Below are 18,116 nucleotides of genomic sequence, written 5' to 3'. Positions count from 1 at the left end.
TGATTACCTGACCTACTTGGTTGTGACCTGCAGCTTGTAAAGCACTATTTTATCTTTGTGGCTTTAGACAATTCATTTCTTTCCTTATGGTTTCAAGGCAATCCATTTTAAAAGGTTAATCTGTTTAAAGATTTTAAGGATTATCAGAGATTCATATTATTTTAGACATGTTCTAAATACTTGTTTTATTAGAGATTATTAATGTATAAATTAAATGTTGTTTTAAAATCTACTACTAAATTTCTTCCTGTGCTTCTTTCATAGGTTTTGTTAGAGAGATTGGCAAGTGAAAAGTTATCCAATTTTGGTTTTACTTAGTCTGCTAGTCTCCCATAAGGGTTAAGTGTCCAACAGGTCATGTATCCTGATAGCTGACTGGTAGCCATGGCATATAGTGTATTTGAATTCATATAACAAGGAATCATTTCTTGAAATAACTACATGGAAAACTCAAAGTTAAAGACTTAGGAACTGATTGTAATTCTTTACTCCAAACCCACAAAAGGAAAAAATATTGAACAAAATCATTTTGATGATCCAGAAAGTTAACACCACAAATCAACTTATAAAAACCTTTGACTACACACCATGGTCATCTTGCTGTACTTCTTTAGTTACATTGGGGCAATGACTCACCCAGCAACTTTATTGGAAAATGCACTGTCAGAAGGCAGATCCATCTTTTGTGAAGTCAGAGATCACTAGTCAACCTTTTCCTGAATTCCATGATCTTATCATCCATAGGCTATCCAAGTAGACCTGGAGATTAGATGGCCCTATGAGTAATTAAAAGTAAAAATGTTTTTGAAGTTTTGTTATCTTTGAGCTAAATATAAGCACTGCATGTTATTATCTTTTAATATGGAGCTTTTGATATGTTGGTAAACACTGGTAGACACCACCTTTGAAATCCAGCAAAGCCACTAAACTATAATAATGTAAAATTTTCAGAAATGCTTTGAATTTCTTGACTCAGCAAAATTTTATTCTCTAGAGCTGCCACTGTCCAATGTGGTGACATTAGCCACATGGGGCTATGCAAATTATAATTAAATTCAATTAAAAATTCAATTCTTGACTCACAGTGGCCACATTTCAAGCGCTCAATATCCATTATTGCAAAGTTTCTATTGGACAGAACTATTCTCAACAGAGAACATTTTATTTGATTAATATCTGATTCCATTGGTCACTTATCTAATTGTTGAAAGGAAGGGCTGCAGGGAGGTTGAAATGTGACAGTGGAGCCTGTTCACACTAGAAAAACACTTATTTTAGCCTCAACAGGACGCTTTATTGTACAGCTTTCTATTCTCACTATACCTGGGCTAATGAAAGGGTTATATTCTAATTCCTAACTCGAGTCTCTCCAATTTTTCTCAGTTTTCAGAGTTACCAATCTAAATCACAGGTCAGTCTACAGTATTTTTTTTTTCTAAGAAAGCTGTGAATATTTTTTAATTGATTTCAGAGAGGAAGATGAGAGGAAGAGAAAGACAGAAATATCAGTGATGAGAGAGAATCATCGATCGGCTGCCTCCTGCACACCCCCTTACTGGGGATGGAGCCTGAAGACGGGGTATGTGCCCTGACCTGGAATGGAACCATGACCTCCTGGTTCATGGGTCAATGCTCAACCACTGAGCAGCACTGGCCAGGTTAAGAAAACTTTGAATGTTTCTCATTATTCACAGAGGCGATTCTATTTTTGGTTTGGATTCAATTGGGTCCAAATCAGCAGTCCTTATTGTCCCCCTCCATGCAGTCTGTGCTCTGGCGAGGTTCTTACCCACCTACCCAAGCATCTACAGTCCTTTGCTCGCCCTGTTTCTTGCAGCTCCACGAAATGTGTCCCTGACTCTTGGTGCAGTTCACATCCAGAACCTGTGTGAAAACTTCTGTCACCCTATCCACCCAAAACTTAAGACCACCTTTTAAAGTGCTCAGAACATTTCACTTGTACCTCTGTTAATTCAATTTAATTTCCCCATTAAAGTTTTAAATATCTAACTCTCCTGGTGATTTAGAAACTTTTTGAAGAACAGATTCCCTGTTTCTCTGTATCCTCACTAGTTTTCTACACATAGCTGCCTACCAAGAGCTGTAGAGAGAGAGTTGATTTAATTTGGAGTGAGGAATAGGAAAACTGCCTAATGCGAGTCGAGTGAGGATTTGCTAAGAGAAATATTGCTGGGGGTTGTAAAGTCTGCAGACAGGAGGAGGACTGAGGTTAGGACGAGAAATCTAACCTTGGCAGTGCTGAGGAGCATAACAGAATGGTGAGGCGGCATTACAGGCTGCCAATGCTTCATAGGTCACAGAACACCAGAAGGCATTCCTCCTGGTGCAGATCAACCTCAGGCAGCATGCGTCACTCTCTCCCTGAGCTCATATGGCACTTAATCCATAGCTCTGCTGGTTCTGTGTCCTCAGGCTGAGCGCTTCTTGGTGTCAGCACTACTGTTTTACTCTGTCTCCCCTCCTCACCACATGCTCTGCTCCGTCCATGCTAGGTTCTAGCTTCATACATCTGGCAAGAAGGCTCTCAGGGACTGAATAAATCCAGCTATGAGCTAAGAAATGAGTGAAAGGTCACCCCAGGTAGAATGTAAAACATGTAAGATTGCAATAGGAATGTAGATTGTGTCGCCAGAGTTATTTATTTTCAAACAGCATGGGGTCTTCGGGTCATCTCCACCATTTAGCCCAGCGATATGTTGGCATGCCTGGAATTCGGAATACTGTTTGATCAATCATCACTTTTTCCACCCCCCCTCATAGAAGGGCCTGTTTTTACTAGAGATAAAACTCTCTTTCCTCATCTTCAAAAGGAAGCTCAACATGTTTAAAAATGTTTCCCCCTTTGACTTTGCTCCCTCTGGGTTTCCTGGGGTCGGTGCGAAGTGAAGGAGAATTTGGAGGCTTGGAGCTGAAAGTGGCAGAAGTGGGGACCTCTCTTCCTGGAGCTGGAGGGATGTTCATCAAAGCACACGTGTGGTCGAGGAAGCTTAAAAATAAAGCTCATTTCTACAGAAAAAACAACAACATTCATTAAGCTTTCAATAAGCTGCTTTTTTTTTCTTAAGGAATCATTGATTTACTCACCAAAAAAATGCTGCCAGCAGAGGGAACGGCAACACACTCTTCCAAAAGGATCCTTTGAGGAGAAGGAACACGTAAATTCCAAGAAAAGTTAGCTAGAAAGAACAGTTTATTCTCACTGGTTCCTTCTCATCACATCACTATTTATTTCCCCCAAATGCCCTTTATTTATTCATTTTAAGCCATCAGAGGTGTCTACATGTTGGGCAGGGCATAAAGAACTTTTCTTACCACAAAGACCCTTTTGGGACACCAAGCGGAGACCTCAGCTATCCTTTTAAATTCCCAGGACTCTGAAACCTCATGTCTGCAGAGACAAACAGGGGGGCAACGGCGAGAAGGCAGAAGCCGAAGTAGTTAGGCCGCCGGCCTCTTCCCAAGAAAATCACTACGCTGTTCCAGCAGGAGCCGCTTTGCCATCAATCCATAAGATGGAGCTGGGGTGTGCCAGTTTCAGTCCTGAAACTGTAACACATATTCATTGTAAGCTACAATTATCCACAGTTTAGTCTGTTTATGAAACCGTTTTGTGGTTATTTATTAAAAATAAAATTTATGTGTGCTTACTGAAGCTATATTTTGGCAGGCAAAGGAGGTTGGCAGACATGTCTGAGTCAACAGCCAGGCTCTAGCCACTCTTTATGTCGTCATATAAAAACTTGTCAAATAATATTTAGTTTTTAATCTTCAGTTGCAAACATAAGGGTAGTCATGAACATATTTGGTGAGTAGGTCTCCTTGAAACAAGAACCCAGGTGTTTGGATTTCAGTAAAAGTGATAATTAAGTTTCTGGCTCCTTTAGAGGTGATCTGTTATTCCGTCTCTTCCATCAACTTCTATTACCTATTTTTTTTTTTTGTCCAGGTTTCTCATGTTTTTAAGGAGTTTTTTGTTTTCCTCAATGGTGTTTAAAAATATAAGCTATCTGTTTATCAATAAATTCTAAAATTTAAAGACAAATATATTACTCATGATTAAGGAGATATAATACTGCCAGTATAGTCATGGTACTCTTCTACTGGAGATCTTTTGAATGTAAGTGGATTATTTATTTTTCTGGAATTTTTAGTTATTTAGGTCAATCTACTTATTTTTTTTTTAATGCCATCTAAGAAGGAAGTTTTTTTAAAGGGCTACAGTTGTTGGATTCAAGAACGTATAGTTCATCTTATTAGCTATGCTAATTTTTATTTATTTTTTAATGTTTATTTTTCGAATAAACCAAAATGATGGAGTTTGTTATTAGGGATCCTGAATGGAAAGAAAAGTGTGATTAAGTAACAGACCTTGGAATTAGGAAAAAAAGATGTACTGTGAATAGGTAGAATATTCTTTCCTTTGAATTCACTCGCACAAAAATTCAATGGGAGAAGAAATAAGGTCTTAGTATGAAATCATTCAAGAAGAAAACTTGAAAACTTTCCTGAAGGGAGTTTCTGAAATGTGATAAACAGGAATTGAGAAAAGACAGGCTAGTATACTTCTTGCTTCTTCCTTAAATACCTTGAGTATGAGTCACTGCTGAGGTTATGCATTAGTTTGCCACAAAAGAATTTCTGGTCCCAACCTTATAAGACAACTACACTTTTTATATATCAATTGTCTCCTTTCTCTCCATCCCCTCCCTCCACTGGTGTTTGGCTTTAGTTCTTGTAGCAGAGCTGATTGAGTGTGCCCTTCTTGATAGAGACTTGGCACTGCAGTTTAGTATTTGCTGTCAAGTTATATACTAGTAATTCAATTCTATGTACATTTTATTTACTGGAGTCTTTTGTGAGCAAAGTTCTTTGCCAGGTGTTAGAATATCAAGTTGTCCAAGATAGAGCCATTTGGCATAACAAGTTTATAAAGTGATGAAATGTGTTATCTACCAGTGATTTGCATCCCACAGTCTATAGTAATTTGGATGCCCTAAACAGGATGAAACCTTGTGTTGGATCCACCAAGGGCAAAAGTCCTGAAGCCTTCAGGAGTTTGGTGTATTTAAAGACAGAGACTCAGCATGACTGGAACAGAAGAATGGAAAAAGAGAAATCTGTCTGGATTAGCAGGACCCCAAAAATACCATTGCAGGGTCACAAGCAGGGAGGTAAAAGGCTGCTGTAGATTATGTTCCTGAGGATACACTCTGACACAGAGTTGAGCAGGAAGGTTGTTTATTAAGGAGAACTCTTAGGAGTCACATCTATGGAAGAAGGGGAAGGAAGAAGGGTTGGGTAGAGAGAGAGAAGGTAATTTGGAGTTTGGGCTCAATGACAGCCTTGGCTGACCTTACGGGGAGTGGTAGTTCTTCAGAGTGGTCCCAGTGACACTGGGATGGTTGGGTATTTAGACATTCACATTGAACCATCTTTGGATATGGGCTTCCTCAGGATGCATGTGACCTGAGGAAAGGCAGTTCTTTCCCCAGGCAAGGTAACCCTGAAGGGGCCAACATCATTCCCAACCTCTGTACAAGTCCTTTACTGAAGCAGAGTCTGAGTGATGCATCTCAGTATCCACCACAATAACTTTATTTGCATTAAAAAAATCATGCTGGAAATTTTTAGAGAATAGATTAGAGAAGGAAAAGAGTAGGAGTGGGAAACCAACTAGGTGCTCCTGGAATTATTCAATGGAAGATGATGGTAGTTTGAACTATATGAGGACTGTAGAGTGAGAAAGAAGTAAATGGAGTAAAAATATGTTTTTGACATAGATACTATAGGAATAGGATTTGGATTGGATGAGGGAAGTAAGGGAGAGAAAGATACCAAGGATGAATCTCAGAGTTTTGGCCTGAGTAAGTGAGATGCTGGAGTACCACCTACAGAGGAAGGGGTGCTCAAAGAGGAGAATTGTGGGGCAGAACTGCAGTAGGATTAAAGAGTTTTCCTCGGGACATGTCAAGCTTGATATGTGAGTGATTCAACCAACTGGAGACAAATTTATGCAATTTTATGGAGACAAATGTATTGATTTTTCTCTTTATGGGGTTTTAAAGATTATTAGAAAGTCTTTCCCCCCCAAAATTATGAAAAGATTTTGCTGTGTATTTTCCTAGTATTCTTAGTTTCATTTTTTAAAACATTTTGATTTCCGATTCAATTGGAATATTTTTAAGAAAAAGAAGTAGTGATTCAATTTTACCTGGTTTTCCAAATGACTAGTCCATTGTTCCAAAACCAATTATTTACTAATCCATTTTTCCTCCATTGATTTTTGTTAAATTACCATATTCTTTTCATTGTTGAGTCTTTTCCAGCCTCAGTGCCATGCTGTTTTATTTACTATCCCTTAGCAATACATTTTAGTGTCTAATAGCATGAGACTACAATAGCACTGTGTGACAGACTTTATTCAGAAACTCATTTATTATCCTCACTTTAGTGTTCCCCCAGCCTTTTCCCACCCTTTGGCCATAGTCCAACCCTCATCACTGCCCGTTCTCAGGCTGCAAGTCTATTTATTTCAGTCACCAAAATCTCAAAATAAATCTGGTTCCCCAGCCAGACTGGCAAAATGGAAGTTTGACTGTTTTGTTTGCATGAATGTCCAAATTGGCTTAGCTGCCTGGTAATCTGAGGGTAGCTCACCAACATTGCAGCCCATTTGTGGGTAATGTAAGGTAAACAGTATCTTGAGATGCCTGAAAAGAAGGGTTGGCTATTATAATTTCATTGCCAATTGACATGACACATTTAATTGAGTTCTCTGTAAGTAACAGACTTTTGTGTCAGTTTCATGTTTTGTTTCACTCTGTCTTTCTGGTAGTCTTCAAATAAATCTGGAGTTGAGAGTTATTTTTCCACTGGCTGTTTAATGACATTGGCTATCTTTATTCATTTCGTCAACTCAAGCTATTGCTCCAGTTCTGCAGAGCAGATTTTTACATGCTCTTTTTCATCTTAAATTTCCTTTCTTGCATACAAGAAGGCTTCTATCAGCACGAAGACCCTGGGATTTTGATGACTGTGGCCTGTAAAATTAAAAGAACTAAAAAATAGGATAGACAGTGCCTTTGTAGACAGCATCTATTCTTCTTCCTGTTCACAAATGCAGAGGGATGTTGGGTGAGATTCTTACACAGTAGTCACCCCTTAACCACATTTTCACTTTCTGCAGTTTCAGTAACCCGGGATCAACCACAGTCCGAAAATATTAGCTAAAAAATCCTACTAGTAAACTTTCATAAGTGTTAATCTGTGTGTTGTTTTGAGTCATGTGATGAAATCTCATGTGGACTGTGGGGTAAATTATCCCTTTGTCCAGCAAATCTACACAGTATACACTCCCCACCCATTAGTCACTTAATAGCTGTCTCAGTTACTAAATCAGTTATTAAGCCCTAAAGTACATACTTCCTTTCAGCGAAAACATGAGTATTGTACAATAAATATTTTTTTAAAATATATTTTATTGATTTTTTTCAGAGAGGAATGGAGAGAGATAAGAGTTAGAAACATCGATGAGAGAGAAACATCGATCAGCTGCCTCCTGCACATCTCCTACTGGGGATATGCCCGCAACCCAGGTACATGCCCTTGACCGGAATCGAACCTGGGACCTTTCAGTCTGCAGGCCAATGCTCTATCCACTGAGCCAAACCAGTTTCGGCTGTACAATAAATATTTTGAGAGACCATGTTCACATAACTTTTATTACAGTGTATTGTTGCACTTGTACTATTTTATTAATAGTTGTTAATCTCTTACTGTGCCCAATTTATAAGTTAAATTTTATGATAAGTATGCATGTTTAGGAAAAAGAATATATATATATATATAATATATCCGTACCATCCTCAGTTTCAGACATCCACTAGGAATCTTGGACTGTGTCTCCCTGTGGATAAAGGGGGACAAGTGTATATGCCTTTTCTCTACATTGTTGAGTAAGAGGTTGTTAATTGTAACCAAAGTTCTACAGGTAGTGTTTACTCCTTTAGTTAAATGTAGGGCACTAGGACTTTTATCAGAGCAAAAATGGGGATGGTCTAAGAGCAGAGCTGCTGTGTTCCATTCAACTCCTAGTTCCGTAAGTTAGTGAACTCATGCAAGATAGTTAACTCCTCTGAACCCTTATTCCTCTTCTGTGAAAGTAATTGAGAATAAATGCTTATAGAATCAGTGTGAGTATAAAATAACACATGTGGGTATGTATTAGGTAGGATAAGAAGTTACAGAAATCTTGAGTAGTGTTGAGGTTATGTTTCTAGTCTTTCCTTGGCTTGGAAGTGTTCATGTTAATTGAAGGCAAAATAAATAATGTGGTTCATCTAATCTGATCTGCTATAGATTGTAAGATACAACATTATTTTATGTGCCACTGGGGGAACATGCTCCCAATTTTATCATCAAGTATAAGACAGCCTGATTTCTGAGGTGATAAATCTGAAATGACTCCGTGTCTTAGAATGGAGGAAATAGAGTAAGAAGATCTGTAGAATCTCTTAAGAAGGGATTTGGTTAGTACCTATCGAGTCATAGAACTGAATTGGATTAATGGGTCCCTAGAGCAATTGCCTTAATGAATAGAAAATTGATTTATAATTGGCATATTTTACAGGAGTCATAAAATGATAATTTTTGGGGCCCATTATAAATCCATGCCACCTGGCCCCAGCTGGGCTCTGAGTCCTCTTACTTAGCTCTTTGAGGACCCTGTTGTATTTACCACAGGAGACATTTCCAGTTTTTTTCATACTCTCCAGGCTCATACTCTTGTGTCATGAGTGAGTCAATGATTTATTCACTTGCACTTAGGTGTGAGCCACTGCAGTTTGCTAATCTTCATTGTAACATGACTTTCCTTCAAACTTAATTAAAAATGTGTCTTTTCTTTTCCAAGATTACACCTGAGTTCTTTTCTCACCTTGTTTAAAGATTTTTGCTTTATTCTCCCCTCTTGATTTTCTCCACTAGCTTTTTCTATTTTGCTTATTTGTGGGTTAACGTTTTCCAAATTTTAAAAAAATTCCTTATAACCTATAATTTTTAGAGGCAATGTAATCAAGTCGATAAAAGCATGAGCTATAGAACCACATTCTATAAGTTCAACTCCCAGCTCATCTACTTACCAGCTGGATACATTGGGTAAATTACTTCTCACATCTGTTCTTCAATTGTTTTCATCTGAAAATCAGGGCATAATAGTTGTTTTTGCCTCATAGAGTTGTTGAAGGATTGAGTTAATATACATAACACACTTAGAACATTGCCTGGCACTAAGTAAGTGCTGAATAAGTATTATCTATTATTCTTATCGGCTCTCAACTTACCAGTCTGTTTTCTCTCTTGTATTCTTATCTCACTATCAACAACAACAACAACAACAACATTTTTATTTTTAAACTACCACATTGATCTGACAATGTTTTTCACGGCTGGTTCTGCTATATTTTCTTTCATGCAACTATTTTTCATACCACTTATTCTGGATAAACTTTAAAAGAGATAAAGACCAATTGATGTGAAAGTATCTTATACCTCCCGAGTCTACTTTAACTCATCTTCATCTCTGATATTTGAGGCTACATTTAAATGTTTCTTTCTATCCAAGATAGTTATATATCTTACAACTTTTATAATGGTTGCAAATTTGATCCTTGTGTTTCTAACTGCCAAGTCTCAATAATTATATTCATAGAAAATTACATAAAGACATACAAACATATTCATGAGCACTCCACTTTACAAATGCAAAATCCCCCCCCCCCCCGCAAACTTTATATGAATAGTGGATATCTATTTTGTATAATTGTACTCATTATATTTTTCTTTTTAAAAACTGTTCAATAGAATTCTCACGATTTTCTCACTTGCTATGCCTTAATGTTCTCCAGTGCTTTTTTTGGGAAGGAAAGCTAAATGATTTGAGTACAACTCACAACTCATAAACTCTGGAACAATATTATTATAACTGTCAACAAATTGCTGTGATTATAAAACATGTAAATGGCTTTATTTACTTAAGAGGCACTGCAAACCCTTGAAAGAATGATTAACTGTACAAAGAAGACATAGAGCAGGAGCTGGCAAATTACAGGCTAGTTGCTCAATATGGCCCACTACTTGTTTTTGTAAATAAAGTTTTATTGGAATGCAGCCATACTCATTCATTTACCTATTGTCTATGGTTGCTTTTGCCTTACAGAAGCAGAATTTAATAGTTTTCACAGATACCATATGGCTCACAAAGCCTAAAGTACTTATTATCTGGCCCTTTACAGAAAAAGTTGGTAGATGCCTGACATAGAGTACCAAAGAAAACGTGTCCTTTGTCCTAGTTTTCTCAGCTATGGCCTTGGATTCATGACCTAAATATTTGTCTTTTTTAGGAAATAGCTTAGTTTTTGTTTTGTTTGTGTGTGTGTGTGTGTGTGTGTGTGTGTGTGTGTGTGTGATGTAATGACAAAATAGAGAAGTTAAATTTTAGAAGTTAAAGCTTAAAGACCTGAAGTTGTCTTGTAAAGTGTAGAGAGACTAATGTATATCCTGAGGGTAGATGAGAGCCATCTCTGATGCCAAGACGGGGGGGGGGGGAGGAGAGGTTGAAACTTAGAGAAATTATTACCCTAGTTTATTATGTTGGTACCACCTGCACTGACTGCTCTTTAGGGGAAAATATTTTGTATTTGCTATGTTAAAAGTGATCTATTTTTGTGCATCTTTGATTATAGAACTGGCCCAGGTGAGAAAACAATTTCCATTTTTTTCTCCCATGCAAAAGCAACAGTTATTATTATTTTTTAAATTTGCTTAAAAATGCCCTGGAAAAGGCATGAGTCATAATATGCAATGGCATGAGCTTTTATGATTCATTTTGGTATACAGTAAGCATAGTGTTTATCTTATTGTCTTATTTTAGAGATCTGGCTCATTCATTCATTCATTTATTCATTCAAAAGCCATTTACTTACTTGTTCCAGGCATCCCATCCCACATAATTGAAGTTCAACAACACAGCAAACAAACAAACAAACACACAAAACAGGTCTTCTACCTGTAGAGAACCCATGATCTTGCAAATTACATAGCATTTTAGAAGTAGATAGGGATTATGAAGATAAATAAGGCAAAGGAGGGAGAATAAGGGTGGTAAGGCCAATATCACAGAGAAGATGACTTTTTTTTTCAAAGACTTGAAGAAAGTGAGGAAGTGAGTCATCCATTTCAGTAAGTGCAGAGGCCCTAAAGTAAGAGCATAGCTGGACTACTCTAAGAACAGGAGAAACATGGCTGGGGCAAGATTGTTGAAAAGGAAAATAGTAGTCAATGTATCGGTCATGTCATGTAGTATAGGTTATGTGGGGCTGTTAAGGACTCTGGACTTTCACGTAGATGAGATGGGAAGACATTGTGGAGTTATGAGCAGAGAAATGTCATATTCTGCTACACTAGTATCCCCTTATTTTTGAGAAATACCATCCATGATTCCCAGTGCATGCCTAAAACCACAGATAAAACTAAACCCTACATATACTATGTCTTTTTCCTATACAAAGTGGAGCAAACATAGGTTTACAGTTGTTCATATGGAAAATAATACAATAATTAATAAATAATAATACAACAATAAATTTTGTTTTTCACACTCACAATTATAAACATATTTTTACCCCACCCTGCATGTATATACCTATGATAAATTTTAACTTATAAATTAGGCACAGTAAGAGATCAATAACAGCAACTACTAATAAAATAGAATAATTATAACAATGCTAGAGGCCTAGTGCACAAAATTCGTGCACAGGGTGGGGTGTCCCTCAGCCCGGCCTGCACCCTCTCCAATCTGAGATCTCTTGGAGTATGTCTGACTGCCGGTTTAGGCCCGAACCCTGTGGGATTAGGCCTAAACCAGCAGTCGGACATCCCTCTTACAATCCAGGACTGCTGGCTCCTAACTGCTCACCTGCCTGCCTGCCTGATTGCCTTTAACCACTCCCCTGCTGACCTGATTGATGCCTAACTGCTCCCCTGCTGGCCTGATCACCCCCAACTGCCCTCCCCTGCCGGCCTGATCGCCCCCAACTGTCTTACCCTGCTGGCCTGGTCACACCCAACTGCCCTCCCCTGCAGGCCTGGTTGCCCCCAACTGCCCTCCCCTGCTGGCCCGATCACCCCCAACTGCCCTCCCCTGGTGGTGTTTTCCCCCTACTGCCCTCCCCTGCTGGCCTGATCACCCACAACTGCCCTCCCCTGCTTGCCTGTTCACCCCCAACTGCCCTCCCCTGCCAGCCTGATCACCCACAACTGCCCTCCCCTGCCAGCCGTCTTGTGGCAGCTATCTTGTGACGACATTGCACAAGGGTGTGACGCCACCTAGGCTTTTATTATATAGGATATTGTAATAAAAGTTATGTGAATGTGGTCTCTCTCTCTGAAAATATCTTATTATACTATATTTATACATCTTGTTGTGATAATGTGAGATGATACAATGCCTATGTGGTGACAGTAAGTGAGGTCCTCATAATGGTATGCAATTTGAAACTTATACCATCTTTATTTCTGGAATTTCCTAGTAAGTATTTTGGACCATGGTAACTGCAATTGCAGAATGTGACATTGCAGATACAAGGGTACTGCTGTACATGTTTTTAAAAGATTACTCTGACTCCTTGATTAAAAGGTGGGTGATGATAAGAAACTGTCTCAATAGTCTAAGTGAGAGTATATGTGGTTTGGCTTTGTGATATCTGTGAGAGTGTTGAGATTTGAGGGATATTTTGAGGACAACATCAATAGGATTACTGATGGATTGGATTTGAGATGGGAGAGGGAGAGAAAAAAGGGAGATTTGAAAGTTTTGGATTTTACCAGAGGTGGGAAGATAGTAGTTAGAGCTTTGGGCTGAGGAAGAAGAGAAGTTCAATTTAGGTCACACTGAATTTTCAATGACTGTTAAACCAGTGGAGATGATGGGTATGCATTTGAATATACCAGCATGGAGTTGCCAAGTGACCTGTGCCACAAATATAAGTACATTAGAGATGATCAGGAGAGAGGGTATTGAGTGAAGAATGAGAAGAAAATTGGAGTAACGACTGAAAACTAGGGAATTTCAGTGTGTAGAGGCCAGGCTGATGAGAATGGAGACAGAGAAGGAGGGATTGGTCAGGTGGCAGGAACACGAGAAGCCAAGGGAAAGATGGTCCAGTAGGGAAGAAAAAGCATGTAAGTACAGCTGACAGGTCAAGCGAGTGGAAGACGTCAGAGTTGACCTTTATAGGAACACTTTGTTGGAGTGGTGGGAGTAAAAGCCTAATGAGTGGATTTAAGAGAAAATGGGGCATGAATAGTTGTATTACACAAGTATAAGCAACTTTCACTATAAATAGGGAATATGGGGCAGCCACTAGAGGGGGAAGATATAATAATAGCAAGAGGGTTTTATTATTATTTTTTAATAGGAGGGATAACAGCATGCTTTATGCAGATAGAATGATCTGGCAGGGAGGGAAAAACTGATGAAGCAGAAAAGAGTGGATAGTTACTAGAACAGTGTCCTTGGGCAGGCAAGAGAGGATGAAAATTATGCACCAGCAGAAGAGGTTGATTTTAGACAGAGTGACACAATCAGGGGAAGCTGGAGGGCAGGCTGAGGGTGAGTGTAGATGCTGGGAGGTGGGTAGGTGATGGCAGAAGTTTTTTTGTTTTGTTTGTTTTTTTACATTTTAATTTCTTTATTGATTAAGATATTACATATTTGTCCTCATCCCCCCATTAAGAAGTTTTGATCATTGTGATTTCTTGTTAACATAGGAAGGAAACTCTTCAGATGAGAGTGAGGACTGGGGAAGAAGTGTGAAGTTTCATATTAGTCACTTGAGAGTGGAAAGATGAGGAGAGTAGAGAAATCTACAATGATTGCCTTGCAACAGGAAGGCTAGTGGCCACAGATTTAAAGTGATGTTAGATTTTCTTTAGCCATATTTAGCTCTTCTGAGATAGGCCAGAAATGGGTTAAAGTATGACCTTAATCAGTGTTGAGTTTTTTGACAAATGAGTAAAACGAGTGATATGAATATGTGTAATATCAAATAGACAGGTGTTTAAGATATATTCAAGGTAGTGTCAAAGGACTGTTAGGGCCAGGACACTAGAGTTAAATTGAGTAGAGAGTGTGGGATTCTTGGAATTGGATTATGAAGTTGTTGTAGTTTTGGGAATAGTGAGCCAAGTAGCAGAATCACATGGAGGGCTGGTCAAACAGGAATTGCTGGGCTCCAAATAACATTTCCTGAGTCAATAGGTCTAAAATGTAATCTGAGATTTCCATTTCTGTGCTCTAATTATTTCAGCCCTAAAGAGAAAATGCTTTGGCCTGCTTAATATTGTGGGGCATTGAGCTCTCCCTTGGGGTAAACAGGAGAAAACTTGCAATCTCTCCACCCAATCCCAGTGCCCAAATGGGAATTAGTTCTTTTGATGTCTAATGTCATTAGAAGTCTCAAAGTTCAAAGAATATCAGAAATCCCTCCTGAGGAAGATGAAACAAAAACAAAAGTTGCATTTTTTGATATTTGCTATTTAATCTCAAAAGTCTGTGGAACAATCCTGTGAGGCGGGTGGGTCGTCTCATTTTAGAGACTGAAGAGTCAGCAGCTCACAAGGATTAAAACGGCTCCCTCTCTCCACTGCCAACCTTCCCTTTCCTTTTTTTTTTTTTTTAAACCTAGTTGTATATATCTTTTGGCCAAACACCATTATCCATTACAATGGATTTATAAAGCTCAACTTCTTTCATTTTCAGTATATCCCTGATAGAGACCAGAGAAGTTGAGGGGACAGAGAGCAGGCATAAGGTCCAAACCTTCAGTGAGATTATATGTATCCTGTGTGGGTCCAATGACCCAGCGAAGCTCCTCTTGTCTGTGGGCGTAGTATTACCGATGGAGGGCAGGGTTTGGGGAGTTTCATAAGCAGTCATTGATGGCAGCCTAGAATTGTCAAGTAAATTGGGACTTTAATTTTCATAATTTAAAAATCCACCTAGTTTCAGGCTTATTTTATAGTACTACCATCACCACCAAAACATAGAAACTACGTGGTGAGTTTAAGTTGGTTGAATGGGAGGATAGCACCCTCTGAATACAGATGCAGAGCATTTATTTTCAAGTGGCCATGAAAATCCACACTAACGTATAATTTCCTGAGATGAGCTGAAATTGAGAAAAAATTTTAAGCATGAAGAAATAATTGTTTAACCTGAGCTTGGAGATCCAGAGACGTAGAAGCATGGAACGGACTGTCAAGCCTCAGAGGGAAGGTGGGGGAGGATGGGTGGGTGGGAAGAGATCAACCAAAGAACTTGAATGCATATATGCATAACCCATGGACACAGACAATAGGATGGTGAAGGCCTGGGGTGGGAGTGGGGTGGGTTAGAGGAGGTCAATGGGAGTAAAGGCGGAAGGGATGTATGTAATATTTCCAACAACAAAGATTTAAAAAAAAAACCCTACAACTTTTGGGGTTATCTTCTTATTAATTAGTCTGCATGTTACTACATACATCTTTGTTTTTACACTTTCCTTCCAAATAAAAGCAACAGTGTAGAAACTTTAGCAACAGTATACTTTCAATTGCCCTCTCTCATTATTTGTGCCATCATTGTTGTACATTGTACTTCACTACATACGCTAGATTCCCCCCAATACATAGATGTTATTTTACTTTAAATCAGCGGTTCTCAACCTGTGGGTCGCGACACCTTTGGGGGTCGAACGACCCTTTCACAGGGGTCGCCTAAGACCATTGGAAAACACATATAAAATTACATATTGTTTTTGTGGTTAATCACTATGCTTTAATTATGTTCAATTTGTAACAATGAAAATACATCCTGCATATCAGATATTTACATTACGATTCATAACAGTAGCAAAATTACAGTGATGAAGTAGCAACGAAAATAATTTTATGGTTGGGGGTCACCACAACATGAGGAACTGTATTAAAGGTCGCGGCATTAGGAAGGTTGAGAACCACTGCTTTAAAGGTCAATAGTCTTTTAAGTAATAGCACACATTATTAATTTATATCTACACAGATGTATTCTTTTTATTACTCTTTATTTCATCTACAAGTTACATCCTGATACCATTTTCCTTTAAATAATTTTTTTAAAAAAATATATTTTTATTGATTTCAGAGAGGAAGGGAGAGGGAGAGATAGAAATATCACTGATGAAGGAAAATCATTGATTGGATGCCTCCTGCACACACCCTACTGGGTATCAAGCCCGCAACCTGAGCATGTGTCCTTGACTGTAATTGAACCTGGGACCCCTCAGTCTGTAGGCCGATGCTCTATCCATTGAGCAAATCAGCTAGAGCATAAGGAATTTTTTATTATATCTTCTATGTGTTTGCTGGAAATAGGTTCTCTATTTTTACCTGTTTGAAATATATTCACTCGACTTTATTTTAAAAGAATATTTCATTGGGTATAGAATTCTAAGTTTATTATATTTTTTCTTTAGAACTTTATCATTTGTCATTTACTTTCCATTATTTTTGGTGTAAAGCTTGACATTATTTATATTATTGGTTCTCTATATGTCTTTCTCTTGGTTTCTTTTAAGATTTATTTTCAATTTTGGTTTTTAGAAGTTTAACTATAACTTGTACAGGTGCAATTTGCCTTATGGTTATCTTGCTTGGGGTTTTTACTGAGCTTCTTGGATATTGGATTAATTTTTTATCAGTTCTAGAAAGGTCACAACCACCATGTCTTCAAGCATATTTTTTCCTGTTTAATCTCTTTTTCCTTCTAGAACTCTAATTGCTCTTGTAATGTTGATAATTTCATATTGTTCTATAAGTCTGGAACACCCTTCTTTCCCCTCTTTCCTAGACCCTCCCTCTACTTCTTCTTTTTCTTCTCGTGTTTGTTTCCATTTGTATATTTTTTTAATGACCTGGCTTCAAGTTCACAGATTCTCTCCCCTGAGGAATCCAGTTTGTCTCTAAGCCAATTAAATAAATTCTTCAATTTTGATTTTTTAGTTTCTACCATTTTATTTAATTACTACTATTTTTTCACAGTTTCTGTGCATCTGCTCAAATTCTACATTTATACATGCATCTGTTTCACCTTTTCCCCTGGATTCTTTTTAAATTTTATTATAGTTATTTTTAAGTGTGATAATTATAACATCTAGGATGTCTCTGAGGCTGTCTTTATTTTGCTACTTCTTCTCTTTATTATGAGTCACATTTCATTGATTCTTGGTGTACTTTATAATTTTTGATTTTATACAGAACATTTTGTACATAATAACAGTGGAGTCTGAAGTAAATTATATATTTCTCCAGCAAGAACATGCCCCTTCATGAGTAAATTGGTAGATGTGGGGTCTGAGTCAATCTAATCTGACACTGGGCTTGGTTTGGGATTCATTGCAGCTTTAGTTTGATCCAATTTATTATTTTCCTCATGTATTTGGAACTCAGTGTCAGAATTTTTCCTTTTGCAGAGATTTTGGTCTGTGTCCTGGTGAGATCCCTCTCTGTGCTTTGTAGCCAACCTGCCAGATTTCAAAACTGCACGTAGGGACTGATTCTTTTACCCAGAGCATATCAGAGAGATTCTTCTTGGCTCTTCTGCCTCGGCCCCAACCTTTGAGTCCACAATTACTGGATAACGAAGAACCAAGGGAAAGTTTGGCATGTGGCTGTAAACTTGCTGTGGCCGAGGCTTTTTGGGATCGTAATCTTCCCTGCTAGCCCACACACAGTTGTTATAAGTTGTTGAAGTTCCAGTTGCTTTCTGCTTACTACCATAAATGGGAGACTTCTTTATTGCTCATTTATCAGGATTGAGAACAGCTATAGTTCTTTTATATATATACATAAAACCCTAATATGCAAATAGACCGAATGGCAGAACAACTGAACAATTGAACAACCGGTCACTATGACATGCGCTGACCACCAGAGGGCGCGTGCGGAACATGATGGGCATCAGTAGGAGGCGGCAGAGTGTGGAACATGGCGGGCATTGGCCATGGCGGGATGGTGGA

This window comes from Myotis nattereri, assembly GCF_964212035.1.
Source record: "Myotis nattereri genome assembly, chromosome: 7".
NCBI lineage: Eukaryota > Metazoa > Chordata > Mammalia > Chiroptera > Vespertilionidae > Myotis > Myotis nattereri.
This window is presented reverse-complemented; position numbering follows the sequence as displayed.